Genomic DNA, 7,430 nt, shown 5'->3' with positions numbered 1-7,430 from the left:
AATAAAAATTCCATGCCGATCATGCAGCTCATCCATCAATCAGCCAATTGTGTGTCATGTTCAATCCTATTTTGAAAAACTACGACAGAGTGTGTCCATGATAAACGAACCACCAAGTAGCGAGGGACTACTGTAAATGTTGATTTGCGGCTTCAGCTTTGAGAGTTTAGTTAAACTTTTGGAGGCTGCTCTGTCATCACTTTTGACAAGAGGTATATCAGCTGGTACTTTAGCAGGACAAGAATGTATTCTTGTTTGGTTGTTAGGACATCTTAAGGAGGAGGCTGCATAAAGGATGTGACATCTTTGTAGCAGACAGGATGCCACTGGGAGTCACTTAACCTCTTATAGGAGAGGGGTCACCAGAATGGGACACTTTTGAACATTTAACTCTCATCCAGACACTGATCAAGCACAACATTTAGAGCAAAGAGTCAGAGTAATAGCTTGAAGACATAAGTGTACAGTAGGAAAAGGGGGGATGCTGGAATGCATCTGACACTGGACTTGAACTTTTTCCAACTTTATACCTCGTCTGACTGCACTTTTACAGTTGGTGGGTATTTGCTGTGGTTATTGCTGAGAGTAGTTAAAAAGTAGCTCTTTACACCTGTAATAGTCTCAGCAAAGTGTTACAGGCTTTCTTGTCTAAACTCTGCTGCTTTGTCAACTTGTTTGTTTGAAATAAACATTGGTGATTACTGGTACTTAGGAATAATATTTGACCCGGATCCACTTGTTGTCAGAGCACTCTTCATCCAGTTCCACAATTGGGTTGCACATTTCTGTATTTACGTTCTAGAATTGTGTCGCTCAAGGTGGCTGCATGTTGGAGCAGCTCTGTTACTTTCATTGTGAGATTTTGCTTTTGGAAACTTTAATTCCTCTTTTGCTGAATTCAAAGCACATTTTTTGAATGATTGTTTCCTCTGGTATCGGATGCTGTGCAGCTGGAAGGGTTTCTACTGAAACTTTTTTAGTTTTGGACATTTGTAATGATGCGTAACCATGGCAACAAGAAAGTTTTCTACAACCAACAGCAGCTGATTAACATCTCAAACGCTCAAATAATATCTCAACTACAGCCCCAAATCTCAAATGAGTTGAAAAGGATGTTCTGTGGATGCATTCTCAACTACCTGCCACCTGTACTCGAGTGCCTGACCACTGAGATCCTGGAACTAGCAGGAAACACGGCTCATGACAGCAGAAGGACAGGATCGTTCCTCGGCACCTACAGTTGGCTGTCTGCAGTGACGAGGAGCTCGGCAGGCTGCTGGGAGAAGTGGCCATCACTCTGGGAGGAGTTCTGCCCGGCATTCGGGCGGTCCTACAGCCCTGTGGAACTGAGAGGCCAGCCGAGTCTGGGTGGACGGATCGGACGGCATTTGCAGCCAGTTTCTTAGGATCCACTGTGGGATGGACCTTTACAAGAGATCCTTCCTGCCTACAGCCATCAGTATCTATAACATCTCTTAATGAAATGAGGATAACGAGTTACAACAACAAATAATTTCCCTTTGGGATTAATAAAGTATTTTTAAATTGAATTGAATAACGTTAGCAGGGCTCATGGCTCCTCCTCTTGAATGAATCTGGTTGGACCAGGACCGCTTGGTTCTCTTTTTTTTTCTTTTTTTTTTTTTGTGCCCCATCCCCCACCAGACACAGTGATGGCACTCAGTGCCAGAGACACCCCTCCCGCCCCGCTTTTCCCTTCACCAATGCTCTCCTCTCCGCCCTCCCTTCTCTCTGCACCGCAGGCAGACCCAGGCATGGGATCTCCATCTGTGCACAAAGGAGCCTCCTCTATCTGCATACGCTGCACATAAAAGAACCTTTTGTCATGAGCTCTGCACACATGACCATCCGCCTTTCACCCTGCTGGAAAAAAAGATCACTCTCTCCAGCAGTCCGACCCCACCCCCAATACTAGACTCAACCCTGTCCCCCTACCCCCACCCTATCCGCTTTTCGGCTGCAGAGAGATAGAGGGAGTTAGACCGATCTATGCTGAACTTTTTTAAATAGAGAAAAGTGTTAGATGTGACTGCTTCCATCTATTACAAATTCACATTCCCCTTTATTAACTATGGCTGTTTTTTTCTATACTTTTGGGGTCCTCTGTGCCCCCACTGTGAGGCGTCAACCCATTATAGCATCCGCCATGATGAAAAATGCTTTACTGTCTCCCTTCCTTCCTTCCTCCTGCAGTCTGTGGCATTTAAGGGGCATTAGTGGTTGGTTCTGTGCCAGGTTTTCACCTCCCTGTTACGAGAGGCACCAGACTAATCTGAGAGCTGAAGCTTTTCTCACCACCTCTTGCCTTGCCTCGTCCCCACACAGCCCAGCAGAACCAGGGCTATTTGTCACTTGTGCAGTTCATGGTAACAGCAAAAAAATAAAAATAGTCCATACACATAAGAGCCACATCACCACAATATGAGGCAGAACTCTCCACTGCTGGGAAACAAGTGGGTCACACTTCATTTTAGCCCCTGAAGATGACAGACATTGGTGCAGAGGCATGGGTTGGGTTGGGACAGTGCAAAGACACAGAGGCAGTCTAACACACACTGTCAAGTGCAGGGGTGCTGCTGCAGAAAACGCTTTCCTCAGCATTTCCTTTGAAACACATGGCCTCCGATGTCTTGCTCTCAGCCAAACAAGTGTGGATTTTGGAAAGCCCTCTAGCTCAACCTTGCTGTCGCTGCACGCAGGCCTGTGGTGGAGCGGAAGGAGAAGATTGACTTCTTTCCATCAATTCAGCATGACCTCTGCGTGACCCTCTGCCTCTCTGAGCTGGTGATGAAAGGTCATGGGTCATCATGTTGCAGTTTCTCGCATGTTGTTGACACGTTAGCCTGACGATGATATTAGTGTTTTGTGGAAGGGTCTGACACTATCAGTGTCAGTAGAGTTTAACTGCAGACAAGCACAAAATCTAAACAGACGGACACTGGAACTCAGGAGGGCTGTAATTATTCAGCTCTGCTAAACAAGTTTTCAGCATGGCTAAAGTCATTGTCACGTAGATTAATTTTGTTTTTTCTGAACGCATCACTTAGCTTAGCACATGTAGCTTTCAGTGTAGCTAAAAAAATAACAACTGTATAACTCTGTATGAAGCAGACCAAAGGAGAAGGGGTTCTCTGCAGACCAAAAGTGGGCGTTTCTGGCAAATAGGCGTTTATGGACGGCGAACACTGATTGGCTAACAGTATTTAATAGGCGTTTGTCGGCGGCGAACACTGATTGGCTATGGGTAACCCTCAAAGTCACGAGGATTATTGATGAGGTAACGTTTCTTTGCGATGTTTGACAAAGAAATATGATTTATTGTACTTATAAAGCATGTTATGTTTTCACTTATGCATATTATTGAAGTACGTTTATTGTAGGTCACGATAGTTTCGACCGTTCTCTCGTTGTTGTCGTAACGCACTGAGGTAAAGTGAGCCTCCACTCAGCTCCGGCAGCCCTCACTGTGCACGTTTACAACAACTAGGTGTTGCTTTTCAAAATAAAAGCTGAAAATAAAAGTTCTTAATACTTGAAAAATAAATATTTAAAAGCTGTGTATAACTGAAAAATATGAAAAACAAATAAATAAAAGTTGTTATTAGCTGAAAAACAAACAAATAAAAGCTGTTAATTATATTTATGTCTTTCTGCCATGTCAGGAACCACTCTCACTTCAGGTTGACTCTAGAAGACCCCAAGATGTTGCTCAACAACGTTGACCAACATCTGATGTTGACTTTCAAAATAAATCACCTCCAAAGTTTAACATAGTTCATAGTAATAGTCAAAAGTTGCTGACCTTGTTGCAACATGAGTTAACACGAACATGAGTGTAATTTGTCAATGATTCAATAATGAGTAATAACTTATTCAATAATAAGTCTGTAATTTGTCAATAATAGTCAATAATTCATTCAAGAATAGATTATGGGTGTTTGGTATGGCTCAGTGGCTAAAATGGGTTGGATGTTAGAGAAATTACTTAATTTTCAATTACCTGAATGCACAAATTCCTTCGTTTATAGTTAAACTTTAGGAAATCAACTTTTTTTTTCTTGTGAAAAAAATATCAAAATTACCTTTTGGTGTTCATTTTGAATAGATTGGGGAAGGAAAACAGCCCAGGCCGTGAAGAACTGCTATTTTGTAAAAATGTTGTGCTTGGTGATCTAATCATATTTTTATTACAATTTCAGGTGATGTGAACTGGAGGAAATATTCTGAAGAGTTTCAGGCTGAGCACAGAAAGCCTTATGTCATTTCTGTCTGCTTCAGCTGTGGAGAAGAATTTAAAGATTGTGCTGCAGGTTTCTGGGGCAGCGGCAAAAGAGGAGAGCTGAGGGCCACTTTTGTGCCATGGATGCAGGGTTAGTAGTCCAGCTCTTGTACTGTGATGCCCACACATTGCAATAAGTAACAACTAGCAACACCCTAACTGTACTATGTTTTGTGTTTCCAACAGATACTACGATGACTTCTAAAAATGGATGTCCCAATAAACACAATTTAAAAAAAATCAATGATGCATCAAATGTTGTCTGAGTATGTTTTAAGGTAATAACAAATGTGAAATCTGGAAAACAAAGAGAATTCCTGAATCTGTCTTGTGTGCTTTGATGTGTACATAAGTTTATTGGAGGTCCTGAAACAACTTTTCTGAGAACACAAAGATTTTTATTTTACCTTTGGCCAAGATGTCAGTTTGAAATCAGGCTGCTTACTGCAAAACCAAGAGTTTTTTTTAAGACAGACAGTCTTCATTTGTATTGTTTTGTCCACTATAAGCTAAATGTAATTTCTAAAATATGGATAAATCTGATCTCATCATGCAGCATAAGCAACTGGGTACAGGTGTGAGGGCCAAAAGTCTGGTTATGTACTGACTCCTAAATGTGCTTGTTTTCTACTGAAACATGGATTAGGGTTGACCTTTAAAATGTGAGACAGCTGAGGAAGTGAACCAGTAAACAGAAATACCTGCTCCAGTTGCAGAAATCTTACAGAAACTGACAATCACTCATCTGCAGTGACTGAAAGTTGTACAAGAAAATGTGAAGTTAAAGGAAACCTCCTTTGTCCCAAGGCCAGTTAAAGTATCATTTATATTTTTCTTTCTTTATGAATCGATTGTAACTTTTTTCAAATTTTTCAACAATCAAAATGGATTTTGTTTTTTAATGTTACGGCTAGGTATTAAAAAAAAACCCTAACATTTAGCTCTCCCCACTACCCAGTTATGTTGCTCTTATTTTGAAATATAACCGGAAGTTCTGTGTTAAGAGAGGCGGAAAAGAAGTTATGGAGACGCTGCGGCAGTATACTGGAGCAATGTCGAACCGAGACGCCGCCAGTGTTGAACCTGAGACGCCGCTAATGTCGAACCGGTTAACACCATAGACATCATGTGTCTGTGGTTAACACCATCTGCCTATAACGCCTTGTTTTTAGACATCATGTGTCTGTGGTTACGGCATTTTATCGTTCAGCCTTTTTTTCTATCGTCCAATCAGATGTGGCCGTCCAGACACGCCTATTTTTCCATAGTCCAATCAAATGTGGCCGTCCAGACACGCCCATTTTTCTATCGTCCAATCAGATCCGGCCGGCCAGACACGCCCATTTTCATATAGTCCAATCAGATATGACCGCCCAGATACGCCCACTTTCCTATAGTCCAATCAGATATGATCGCCCAGATACGCCTTCAGAATTTGCCTGCAGAGATACCTACTTGGACCAAAGAGCTGTCTTTGATCCAATTTCCTCAAGTGTACATCAGCCACACCTTTATTCAATTCTTTAAAGTTTGTACCCTGTTTTATTTGTTTTACTGGTTTTATTGGTACAAAGATTACCCACTAATAGAAAAAGTTACAGCATCTGCAAGAACTTATTTGGCCTCTTTATTAAAATGAGCAGATCCAATTTTAAAATGTAGTTGAAATAATGTCAAGTTTGGAATCAGAAAGTTTACTAAATATACACAAACATCTCAGTAGCAGGGAATGTTATCTTGCTGTAATATAAAAATCAGGATAAAGGAAGCGACACTTTATCTAGTGCACAATGCAGATTTGAATAAATCCGTCCAATGAGAAGCGTGACGTGCGTGAATGAGTTTGCTTTTGTACTTTGATTTGTATTAGAAGTTGATAGAGACAACAAAACAAACTTATATAATATGTCAGTTTATGCAGCTGTTCTGTAAAGTGCTGCCCCCCCACCCCCATATACTAATGTGCCTCTGTTATTAACATTACTTAGATTGCTTGAGCTGTTTCATCCCAATTGGACTTCATCCAATCAGGGATTTCAGGCTGAGGCACCTTCAAATCAGTGTCAGGCGTGAGTCCAAACTTAAACAAATGCTGAACATTTGCTTTTGCTCTGCAGAAAGTTCAGAACCAGATGAAGCAGTGCTGAAATTAATCATTTTGCTAATTTAGGTGCCGATTGTTTCTTTACCCTCACAAGTGTTAGGAAAGAGAGTGCTGCAGGATGTGATGGCTCTGTGAGCAGAGCATGTTGATGAAAGTAATAAAAGTGTATGGTGCACATTTGGTGCTGGTTGGTGTGTGGGATAACAAAACAGCATGAAGTGCTCGTTGAGGCAGTGAGCTGCCGACGTTTTGTGGCTCTGCTGCTCTGCTTGCAGCCCTCGGGTGCAGACCCAGGATTTCTGACGTGGCCCCAAAAAATACCAGGGCCGGGCTCTGCTGGCATCGTGCTGGTGGAGGAGAAAACAGAGTTGCTTAAATTATTAGCTTCCGTCTTGTGAAGGAGGAGGAAGGGGGGCTGCAAGGTATGTCGACGTCCTGAGCAGATTTTGAAGGGGACAGAAAATGTGCTGAATTTTTGTTTTGCTGCATTTGATTAACTTTTGAGAATTTTTCCCAGAACCTTTAGAAAGCACAAACAAATGTTTTCACAGTTTAGTTAAAACCGGATAAAACTTGTGTCACGAAATTATCCCAGAAGCTGAAATGTCGGTTTGTGTTGAGGAAACAGTGTTTGTAAAGATAAAGACAAGAATTTATTATGATTTATCTTTATAAAGATTTTATAAAGTGTCACCCTTTTCCCTTTTATCACAAAGAAGTTAAATTGTGTCATCTGGACAGTTTCTTTCTGAAAGAAAAAGACATTTAAAAAAAAAAAGAAACTGTCCTGATGACATGATTGAACTTCTTTGTGATTTATTCACCTGCATGATTGAGACTATTTTTCTTTTTAACCATTTTGGCCAGGTGTCCTGTGGCTGGTTGACAACAATCAGATGTTTTAGACAAAATGGCTGCTTATTCAAAGTTCATGCTCAATAATGCAGGTCCAGCAAAGCTCAGTCCAGTCCTCCGGAGGTTCTTCTTTTTTTTTGTTTTTTCCAAGTGTTTCATCTTCATCAGTCC

This window comes from Nematolebias whitei, chromosome 10 (genome assembly GCF_014905685.2).
Source record: "Nematolebias whitei isolate Nwh7 chromosome 10, NemWhi1, whole genome shotgun sequence".
Lineage (NCBI taxonomy): Eukaryota > Metazoa > Chordata > Actinopteri > Cyprinodontiformes > Rivulidae > Nematolebias > Nematolebias whitei.
The sequence above is the reverse complement of the archived record's forward strand: the minus strand, read 5'-3'. Positions refer to the sequence as shown.